An 11,952-nucleotide genomic window follows, 5' to 3' on the forward strand; every position below is an offset into this window, starting at 1 on the left:
CTAATTTACATCATTTGAATCAATTGGAGGTGTACCTGTGGATGTATTTCAAGGCCTACCTTCAAACTCAGTGCCTCTTTGCTTGACATCATGGGAAAATCCAAAGAAATCAGCCAAGACCTTAGAAAAAAAAGTGTAGACCTCCACAAGTCTGGTTCATCCTTGGGAGCAATTTCCAAACACCTGAAGGTACCACATTCATCTGTACAAACAATAGTACGCAAGTATAAACACCATAGGACCATGCAGCCGTCATACCGCTCAGGAAAGAGACGCGTTCTGTCTCCTAGAGATGAACGTATTTTGGTGTGAAAAGTGCAAATCAATCCCAGAACAACAGCAAATGACCTTGTGAAGATGCTGGAGGAAACAGGTACAAAAGTATCTATATCCACAGGAAAACGAGTCCTATATCAACATAACCTGAAAGGCCACTCAGCAAGGAAGAAGCCATTGCTCCAAAACCACCATAAAAAATCTAGACTACGGTTTGCAACAGCACATGGGGACAAAGATCGTACTTTTTGGAGAAATGTCCTCTGGTCTGATGAAACAAAAATAGAACTGTTTGGCCATAAAGACCATTGTTATGTTTGGAGGAAAAAGGGGGAGGCTTGCAAGCCGAAGAACACCATCCCAACCATGAAGCACGGGGGTGGCAGCATCATGTTGTGGGGGTGCTTTGCTGCAGGAGGGACTGGTGCACTTCACAAAATAGATGGCATCATGAGGAAGCAAAAGTATGTGGATATATGGAAACAACCTCTCAAGACATCAGTCAGGAAGTTAAAGCTTGGTCGCAAACGGATCTTCCAAATGAACAATGACCCCAAGCCTACTTCTAAAGTTGTGGCAAAATGGCTTAAGGACAACAAAGTCAAGGTATTGGAGTGGCCATCACAAAGCCCTGACCTCAATCATATAGAACATTTCTGGGCAAAACTGAAAAAGCGTGTGCAAGCAAGGAGGCCTACACCCTGATTCAGTTACACCAGTTCTGTCTTCAGGAATGGGCCAAAATTCACCCAACTTATTGTGGGAAGCTTGTGGAAGGCTACTGGAAACGTTTGACCCAAGTTAAACAATTTAAAGGCAATGCTACCAAATACTAATTGAGTGTATGTAAACTTCTGACCCACTGGGAATGTGATGAAAGAAATAAAAGCTGAAATAAATAATTCTCTCTACTATTATTCTGACATTTCACATTCTCAAAATAAAGTGGTGATCATAACTTACCTAAGACAGGGAATGTTAACTTGGATTAAATGTTAGGAATTGTGAAAAACTGAGTTTAAATGTATTTGGCTAAGGTGTATGTAAACTTCCGACTTCAACTGTATGTCCAAGTCAAGAAAGCTTACCAGCAGCCAGCGGCTCTGGCACTTTCACCAGTCCAGTCATTACCAGTGATAACCTCAAGGGAGGATGCATTTCAAGCCAATTACAAGAAACAGCGCCATAAGCATTGCCTTGATGCTTTTTCACCAGCAGATGCACCAATTGAATATGCATAATTTAATTGAGAATTCACTCATGTTGTTCAGTGGAGGGACATTAGAGAAAGTCGAAGAGCTGTAACCAAAGGAGGCAGTACCTTTTCTGAGTTGCAATTTAATAACGAGGCAGCCTGTTTTACAGTAACTAGCTATGTTCACAGTTCACACACAGGCCTCTTGTCATCTCATATCATTGTCTGTCTGTGGACTTCCGCTTCAGGGAATTGCAGCCATAAAACAACCAGAGTTATCAGAGAGAAGGGTGAGTCAGAGGCCTACATTCCTGTGTCAAGTACTCTGGCAAACTCTAACCAGTTCTCACATATACAGTTGAAGTCGGAAGTTTACATACACCTTAGCCAAATACATTTAAACTCAGTTTTTCACAATTCCTGACGTTTAATCCCAATTCATTCGACACGCACTGTCAACTGTGGAACCTTATATAGACAGGTGTGTGCCTTTCCAAATCATGTCCAATCAATTGAATTTAACACAGGTGTACTCCAATCAAGTTGTAGAAACATCTCAAGGATGATCAATGGAAACAGGATGCACCTGAGCTCAATTTCGAGTCTCATAGCAAAGGGTCTGAATACTTATGCAAATAAAGTATTTTTTAATTTAATCCATTTCAGAATAAGGCTGTAATGGAACAAAATGTGGGAAAAGTCAAGGGGTCTGAATACTTTCCAAAGGCACTGTACATTGAGTATGTCCACAGACACAGACAGACAATGCGAACCACCACATTTTACCATGGAAAGGTGACTGGGAATATGGCTGAATACAAACAGTGTAGTTATTCCCTCCGCAAGGCAATCAAACAAGCAGAATGTCAGTATAGAACAAAGTGGAGTCGCAATTCAACGGCTCAGACACGAGACGTATGTGGCAGGGTCTACAGACACTCCCAAACTAAAAAAGGAAAACCAGCCATGTCACGGACACCGGCGTCTTGCTTCCAGACAAACTAAAAACTTTCTTTGCCTGCTTTGAGGATAATACAGTGCCACCGACGCAGCCCACTACCAAGGACTGTGGGCTCTCCTTCTCCGTGACCGACGTGAGTAAGGCATTTAAACGTGTTAACCCTCGCAAGGCTGCCGGCCCAGACGGCATCCCTAGCCGCGTCCTCAGAGCATGCGCAGACCAGCTGGCAGACATATTCAATCTCTCCCTATCCCAGTCTGCTGTCCCCACATGCTTCAAGATGGCCACCATTGTTCCTGTACCCAAGAATGAAAAGGTAACTGAACTAAATTACTATCGCCCCGTAGCACTCACTTCTGTCGTCATGAAGTGCTTTGAGAGACTAGTCAAGGATTATATCACCTCCACCTTATCTGGCACCCTTGACCCACTTCAATTTACTTACCACCCCACTAGGTCCACAGACGTTGCAATTGCCATCACACTGCGCACTGCCCTATCCCATCTGGACACGAGGAATACCTATGTAAGAATGCTGTTCACGGGCCTCCCGGGTGGCGCAGTGGTCTAGGGCACTGCATCGCAGCGCTAGCTGCGCCACCAGAGTCTCTGGGTTCGCACCCAGGCTCTGTCGCAGCCGGCCGTGACCGGGAGGCCGTGGGGCAACGCACAATTGGCCTAGCGTCGTCCGGGTTAGGGAGGGTTTGGCCGAACAGAATGCTGTTCACTGACTATAGCTCAGCATTCAACACCATTTTACCCTCCAAGCTCATCATTAAGCTTGAGGCCCTGGGTCGCAACCCCACCCTGTGCAACTGGGTCCTGGACTTGCTGATGGGCCGCCCCCAGGTGGTGGTAGGAAACAACATCTCCACTTCGCTGATCTTCAACACTGGGGCCCCACAAGGGTGCGTTCTCAGCCCCCTCCTGTACTCCCACGACTGCGTGGCCATGCACGCCTCCAACTCAATCATCAAGTTTGCAGACGACACAGTAGTAGTAGGCTTGATTACCAACAACGACGAGACAGCCTACAGGAAGGAGGTGAGGGCTCTTGGAGTGTGGTGTCAGGAAAATAACCTCTCCCTCAACGTCAACAAAACAACGGAGATGGTTGTGGACTTAAGGAAACAGCAGAGGGAGCACCCCTCTATCCACATCGATGGTACCGCAGTGGAGAAGATGGAAAGCTTCAAGTTCCTCAGTGTACACATCACGGACAAACTGAAATGATCCACCCACACAGACAGTGTGGTGAAGAAGGCACAACAGCACCTCTTCAACCTCAAGAGGCTGAAGAAATGTGGCTTGTCACCTAAAACCATCACAAACTTTTACAGATGCACAATTGAGAGCATCCTGTCAGGCTGTATCACCGCCTGGTACGGCAACTGACAACCGCAGGGCTCTCCAGAGGGTGGTGCGGGCTGCACAATGCATCACCGGGGGCAAACTACTTGCCTTCCAGGACACCTACAGCACCTGATGTCACAGAAAGGCCAAAAAGATCATCAAGGACAACAAACACCGGAGCTACTGCCCGTTCACCCGCTACCATCCAGAAGGCGAGGTCAGTACAGGTGCATCAAAGCTGGGACCGAGAGACTGAAAAACAGCTTCTATCAGCTTCTAACTCAAGGCCATCAGACTGTTAAACAGCCATCATTAGCACAGAGAGGCTGCTGCCTACATACAGACGTGAAATCATTGGCCACTTTAATAAATGGAACACTAGTCACTATAATTAATAATGCCACTTTAATCATGTTTACATATCTTGCATTACTCATCTCATATGTACAGTATATACTGTATTTTATACTATCTATTGCATCTTAGCCTATGACGCTCTGTCATTGCTCATCCATATATTTATATATTCTTATTCCATTCCTTTACTTAGATTTGTGTGTATTAGGTATTTGTTGTGGAATTGTTAGTTATTACTTGTTAGATATTGCTGCAATGTCAGAACTAGAAGCACAAGCATTAAAATCATACACACGCAATAACATCTGCTAACCATGTGTATGTGACCAATACAATGTGATTTGATTCTATTTGAGACAGACACATTGATGCAGCCTGAGGTGCTAGGGGCTAGCCCGGACAAGCACTTTCTCATGTCATAATAGATTCCCAAAGACAACTCCCAAACCCACACCCAAATATCACATCTGAGAAACTCCGTGGAGCAATTCTGCAGTAAAGACACGTGTGCAACCAAAAACTGACGTTATTTCTCACACACGTCCCATTGTTTTAAATGCCCAGTACATTCAAAAACTAGATGTTGCTGTGTTTAATATACAGTATATTACCACACTATGAGGTTTGAATAATACTGTGAAATTGTAAAAAAAATTATATGATAATGCCCTTTTAGTGTAAGAGCTGTTTGAAAAGACCGCCTGAAATTTCAACCTGTCACAAGGCGGTAAATTAGTTAATAGACCAATAAGAAAGAGAGTTCCAAACCTCTCTGCCAATAACAGCTAGTTTTCAGTTTCCCCCTCCCCACTCAGACCACTCCCAGAGAGTCCTAACAAAATTCTTGCTTGAGAAATATATCTTTGCTAAGAAGCCTTTTTTGTCTCTTTTTGACCATTTTAACTGAAAACAATCATAGTAAGGTACCCAGAAATTGTTATCCAGAAATGATACACAGAAATGATTTGATATGAGATTTTTTTTAAACTGCTGCACCTTTAAGGTCATTTTGCTTTATGTACACGTGTATAAATCTTTAACCCACTCAGCTACTGAATAATTTTGGGTGGTAACTAACCTAATGTAGCAGGCATAAAATAAATGCCTAGATCCACTACATACTGGTTTTGACAAGAAAAATATAAATGTTTTGGTGGAGGTTCATTTTTGCACTGTTCAACCAATCCAGTAAATGTGGAAGTCGCATCAAAAGCTCTCTTTCCATTTCCCCTGAAAACCTGAACATCCGGTTGTTACAGACTCGGCAGAGGGTAGGTGGCAACTAATGAGTGTGTGGAGAGGAGAGAGAGGAAGCTGGCGAGTTTTAGTTTGTTGTTGTTACTTAGCAGCCATCTATTAAGCTTGCATGCAGTCAGTATTTAGAAGGTTTGGGCCTATTTGCTCTGTCCATTAAGCATTTTGGAGGCTTTGTGTATATTCAAAGCTACTCAAGATCAAATGGAGATCCTCTAATGGGGTAACTGGAGACGTCTAAAAACCCACTGGACACATTATCCTTGACAAGCAGGGTTTCTAACAAAAACAGTTTGACAAAGAATCATAATGACACAATAAACTTGTATAACGTCTCCTTACAGAGAAAGGCTCTTGTAACAGAGAACGCATGGACTGACTGACTGACCCAACCAGTACTGTCACCAATCAGTCAACAAAAAAGTTTCCTGGAAGTTGAATAATTATTTCAGGTATACATGATGTCCTGAACATGCACTGTAACACCAAACTCTCTCAGCTATGACATAACTTTTCCCCTTAGTTAAATAAGTATCTGTTCATAAATCCAAATTCATGCCTAAATTGAGAAGCAAAACACTCAAAAGCTATACACTAATTCTTTGTCAAGAGGAGTTTATCCTGAGCTCGCTGGTACAGATGTAGGATCTTAATTTGATCACGCTGTTGCAGGAGAACTTTCGTGAAATGCAGGAAATGTAAAACTTGTGGTGTATTTGAGGTTTAAAAAGACTTCTGAAGTTTGTAATTCTGCAGTAGCAGTAAAGACACACGAGCAACCAAACACAGACATTTCAGACTTGATTTTCCCTTATGAAAAAGGCATCAAACCCTGGGAATTTCCATGCAAAAGGCCCCATGAGCACAAACACGAAGTTTATGGGAGCACATCAAATTTGGTGTCAAATGAAAGCCAAGAGTATATATTCATGACACGTTAAAGCATATATCAATTGTTTCAACCATTTTCCATCCTAAAAATGTTGAATAAGCAAAGGCTTTGATTTAATTTCTGGTCAAACAGGTGGAAGAGGAGTCTTAGAAAACATCTAGTAGAGAAGAGGTTAAAAGGTTTCATAAATACATCAAAACACAGTAATGTTGACGTAAAGACCCCTGCCAACTAATATCAACATTTATATTTAGTTTTGCAGAAATGATTTGCCTTTTGTAAGTTTAAGAAATATTGCCTAGGGTATTGTCATTCTATTACCAAAAACTCACATATCTTTAAGACACAGAATTTTCACATTTTTCTCCCACATGAGGGAGGATAATGAAAGTTCACAGAACTAACAAGGAACGGTAGACCCACCAAATAGTTATAGTGTTTTAACTGATACAAATTTGGTTTAGGATTTATTAAGTGATTAAAACACTTCATAATTTTACTAAGTCGGACCTCATTAGAATAACAGCCACTGTGTAAAATAATAAAACCGAGGGAGATTTTATCCCTTCTGTTACCAAACTTTACATCTGCACTGTTTTTCAAGTAAATGTGTTTTTGTAAAATGTTCAGTGGAAATTGTTAAAATTAGTCCCTGTGCATAGTTCTTTGGTTTCTTTAACTTTGTAATAAAAGTATTTTGTTTGGCATACTTTTAAAAGAGAAAAATAGGAGTCATTCTGTTATTGTGGAATTGCCACCTGTAGGCCTATATAAAATTAAAGTATTGCACAACTGTAATCTATTAGGTCAGCATTAGAATGATTATCCATTTCTCAACTTAGAACAAAAGGCTCTGAATTATCTGGTTCATGCACTCAAAAGTACGCCTTGGAGCTTACTGAAGCACGTTCAAGAACAATGAAGCCTTTCTCCAATATTTTTGTATTTGATTAATTCTTGCCCATCGAAATCTCATTGCCTTCTTTTTTCATATGAGTTAGCTATCCATAAAAGTAACTCTTTCATTTGTTACACAGGATTTTATATTAAATCAGTAAAAGGGCAGAACAGTCCCCAATAATGAATGAATCAATGAAAGTAGACCTACAGGTGTTGGCCTATGTGTTATTTAATACAATATAGTCTACTGTAGACTTTTAGAATAAAGACTGTGGACTTATTGTATAGGGCAAGGCTGCTGTATGGTGGGGCAAGTTGATACCGAAGTTCAGTCAACGTAGATAAGAGCTAAATACTAACCGTCAATAAAATGACCCACGGTCCACCAGGGCCACGATCTTGCTTATTTATGAACCCAGCTTTCGGATATGCTACAACAAATCAATGTATTCCCAATAGGATCGTTAGACCTAGGCCTACGGATAATCCACATCACGTGCCATACTGTTTTTCTTAATTTCGTAAATAAATGATCATACTTTAGTTTTTTAAAATTTGTCGGTTGTTTAATCTCATAGCAAAATATCCTCTCTTCAACTGGTGTCTCAAAAAACTTTAGCAACAGCATTCAGTGTTTTTTTGGCTACCTGTCCACAGTGCTCTCTCCGCCTCTTCCTAGTATTTTCACTCCACCCCTTTTCAATGTCCACCTGTGCAACAATTGCTTAGCCACCTGCCTACACATAAAATAATTGTCATTTCACAATAATATATTACACATAATGTGGTGCAATCGCACAATAATTAAAATTATATAGGCATTAATAATCATACATTGTCATATCATGTATGTGGTATAATATTTTCTACTCATTTGACCAAAACTTGAATCTGATTCAACTTCCTTTTTATGTCTGTGTTCACATTATTATATGTCTTGTTTGGATGATGGCGAAATGCACCAGTAGCAATGAGTCTAGTACTATAGAGAAACGACTCTCTTTCTCTCTCTTAACCATACCTGTTTGCTCCATCATAACCAGTCTGACTAGATTTTTGCCTCTCACATGACCTCTGATTTGAATGTAAACCCAGACAGCAACACAGTGGAGTGCCCCCTCCTTGCACCTTGTACTTCCTGGCACTGGTGGTACAGTACCTCCCAGTCACCTCCCTCCCTCTCGCTATACACAACACACTAGAAAGGGCATGGAGATCCATTCAAAAGACCTTTCAAATAGGAGTGCTAATCAAAGAAGCCGTTTCCATTTCAAAAACAGTGTTAACTGGTTTTATTTCATGCCAATAACATATGGATATAGGCCAAGATGATATTGTATGATTATATTCAAATCAAATCAAAGTTTATTTGTCACGTGCGCCGAATACAACAGGTGTAGACCTTACAATGAAATGCTTACTTACGGGCTCTAACCAAAAAAGGTATTAGGTGAACAATAGGTAAGTAAAGAAAAAAACAACAGTAAAAAGACAGGCTATATACAGTGGCGAGGCTATAAAGTAGCGAGGCTACATACAGACACCGGTTAGTCAGGCTGATTGAGGTAGTATGTACATGTAGATATGGTTAAAGTGACCATGCACATATGATGAACAGAGAGTAGCAGTAGCGTAAAAGAGGGGTTGGCGGGTGGTGGGTGGCGGGACACAATTCAGATAGCCCGGTTAGCCAATGTGCGGGAGCACTGGTTGGTCGACCCAATTGAGGTAGTATGTACATGAATGTATAGTTTAAGTGACTATGCATATCTGATAAACAGAGAGTAGCAGCAGCGTAAAAAATAGGGGTTGGGGGGGGCACACAATGCAAATAGTGTGTAGAGGTCCTGAATGGCAGGCAGCTTAGCCCCAGTGATGTACTGGGCCGTATGCACTACCCTCTTGCGGTCAGAGGACGAGCAATTGCCGTAACAGGCAGTGATGCAACCAGTCAGGATGCTCTCGATGTTGCAGCTGTAGAACCTTTTGAGGATCAAAGGACCCATGACAAATCTTTTTCGTTTCCTGAGGGGGGAATAGGCTTTGTCGTGCCCTCTTCATGACTGTCTTGGTGTGTTTGGACCATTCTAGTTTGTTGTTGATGTGGACACCAAGGAACTTGAAGCTCTCAACCTGCTCCACTACAGCCCCGTCGATGAGAATGGGAGCGTGCTCGATCCTCCTTTTCCTGTAGTCCACAATCATCTCCTTAGTCTTGGTTATGTTGAGGGATAGGTTGTTATTCTGGCACCACCCAGCCAGGTCTTCTCCTCCCTATAGGCTGTCTCATTGTTGTCAGTGATCAGGCCTACCACTGTTGTGTCGTCTGCAAACTTAATGATGGTGTTGGAGTCGTGCCTGGCCATGCAATCGTGGGTGAACAGGGAGTACAGGAGGGGACTGAGCACGCACCCTTGGGGAGCTCCAGTGTTGAGGATCACCGTGGCAGATGTGTTGCTACCTACCCTCACCACCTGGGGGCGGCCCGTCAGGAAGTCCAGGATCCAGTTTCAGAGGGAGGTGTTTAGTCCCAGGATCCTTATCTTAGTGATGAGCTTTGAGGGTACTATGGTGTTGAACGCTGAGCTGTAGTCAATGAATAGCATTCTCACATAAGTGTTCCTTTTGTCCAGGTGGGAAAGGGCAGTGTGGAGTGCAATAGAGATTGCATCATCTGTGGATCTGTTTGGGTGGTATGCAAATTGGAGTGGGTCTAGGGTTTCTGGGATAATGGTGTTGATGTGAGCCATTACCAACCTTTCAAAGCACTTCATGGCTACGGACGTGAGTGCTACGGGCCTGTAGTCATTTAGGCAGGTTTCCGTTGTGTTCTCGGGTATGTTGGTATTACATACTCAATCAGGGACGTTGAAAATATCAGTGAAGACACCTGCCAGTTGGTCAGCACATGCCCGGAGCACACGGCCTGGTAATCCGTCTGGCCCCGCAGCCTTGTGTATGTTGACCTGTTTAAAGGTCTTACTCACGTCGGCTACGGGGAGCGTCCAGAACAGCTGATGCTCTCATACATGCCTCAGTGTTGCTTGCCTCAAAGCGAGCATAGAAGTGGTTTAGCTCGTCTGGTAGGCTCGTGTCACTGGGCAGCTCGCGGCTGTGCTTCCTTTTGTAGTCTGTAATAGTTTGCAAGCCCTGCCACATAAGACGAGCGTCGGAGCCGGTGTAGTACGATTCAATCTTAGCCCTGTATTGACGCTTTGCCTGTTTGATGGTTCGTCGCAGGGCATAGCAGGATTTCTTGTAAGCTTAGGATATTTTGTAATTTAAAATGAATTGTTATGGTGAAAATAAATAATTGCAATATCAGATTTTGAGTAATTGCTTTTGTAGGAGTAATGCATTACTAATTTACTATTAATTCACCAAGTGGATTGAGAAAGATAATGACCCAATAATAGTGTACCAAGTTGCGATGGGATATTTTGTTTATGAATCTAGAGGATGAGTATGTGGAAGTGAGACCGAGACAGTCCAGCCAAGAGTTTAAAAAAACGTGTAATTATCAGGCTCTGTTCAGTCAACGCATAAAACCAACCTTTATTTTGACAGGTAGTCCTGCTGAGACCATGGTCTCTTTCACAAATGAGTCCTGTATCAAACATACACATCAATACATATCAATACACAAAATGTAAAACACAATCATATAAAACAAAAACATTTTTCACTAAAAGGGTCCTCTATCAGCCTTCTGAATTGCCATAGGAGGCATTTACCTAAATCAGTGGAGATCGATGGGATCTCCAGAGTTAGCCATCCCTAATGCTCTTAGACCAGCTTCCGGTAGCTGGTACATCTGTGGAAGTTTATGCAAGAGGGCTTTATAAACAAAAAACTATGATCTACAAGACTTCAAAGAGTGCCAGCCTACATTCTGATACAGAAAGCAATGACGTGTGCTGAACCTTTTGCCCATAATTAAGCATAGGCCTAGGCAAAATAGAAAAAGGTTATAACCCAGATTAGTCATTGGTGTGAGAGCACACTTGTGTTGTTTTTTTGCATTCTGATTTCACATCTTTTCCAAAGCACACTACATGGCCAAAAGTATGTGGAAACCTGCTCGTCAAACATCTCATTGCAAAATCAAGGGCATTAATATGGTTCTCCCTTTGCTGCTATAACAGCCTCCACTCTTCTGGGAAGGCTTTCCACTAGCTGTTGGATTATTGCTGCAGGGACTTGCTTCCATTCAGCGACAAGAGCATTAGTGAGGTTGGGCACTGATGTTGGGCGATTAGGCCTGGCTTGCAGCTGGCGATCCAATTCATCCCAAAGATGTTCGATGGGGTTGAGGTCAAGGCTCTGTGCAGGCCAGTCAAGTTCTTCCACACCAATCTCGACAAACCATTTCTGTATGGACCTCGCCTTGTGCACGGGGCATTGTCATGCTGAAACAGGAAAAGGCCTTCCCCAAACTGTTGCCACAAAGTTGGAAGCACAGAAACGTCTAGAATGTCATTCTATGCTGTAGCGTTAAGATTTCTCTTCACTGGAACTAAGGGGCCCTTCCCAAACCATGAAAAACAGCCCCAGAATATTATTCCTCCTCCACCTAACTTTGCAGTTGGCACTATGCATTGCAGCATTCTTCTGGCATCCGCCAAACCCAGATTCATCTGTCGGACTGCCAGATGGTGAAGCGTGATTAATCACTAAAGACAACCCGTGTCCACTGCTCCAGAGCTTTACACCACTCCAGCCAACGCTTGACATTGCGCGTGGTGATCTTAGGCTTGTGTGTGG

The sequence above is a fragment of the Salvelinus namaycush genome, chromosome 36 (assembly GCF_016432855.1).
Source record: "Salvelinus namaycush isolate Seneca chromosome 36, SaNama_1.0, whole genome shotgun sequence".
Lineage (NCBI taxonomy): Eukaryota > Metazoa > Chordata > Actinopteri > Salmoniformes > Salmonidae > Salvelinus > Salvelinus namaycush.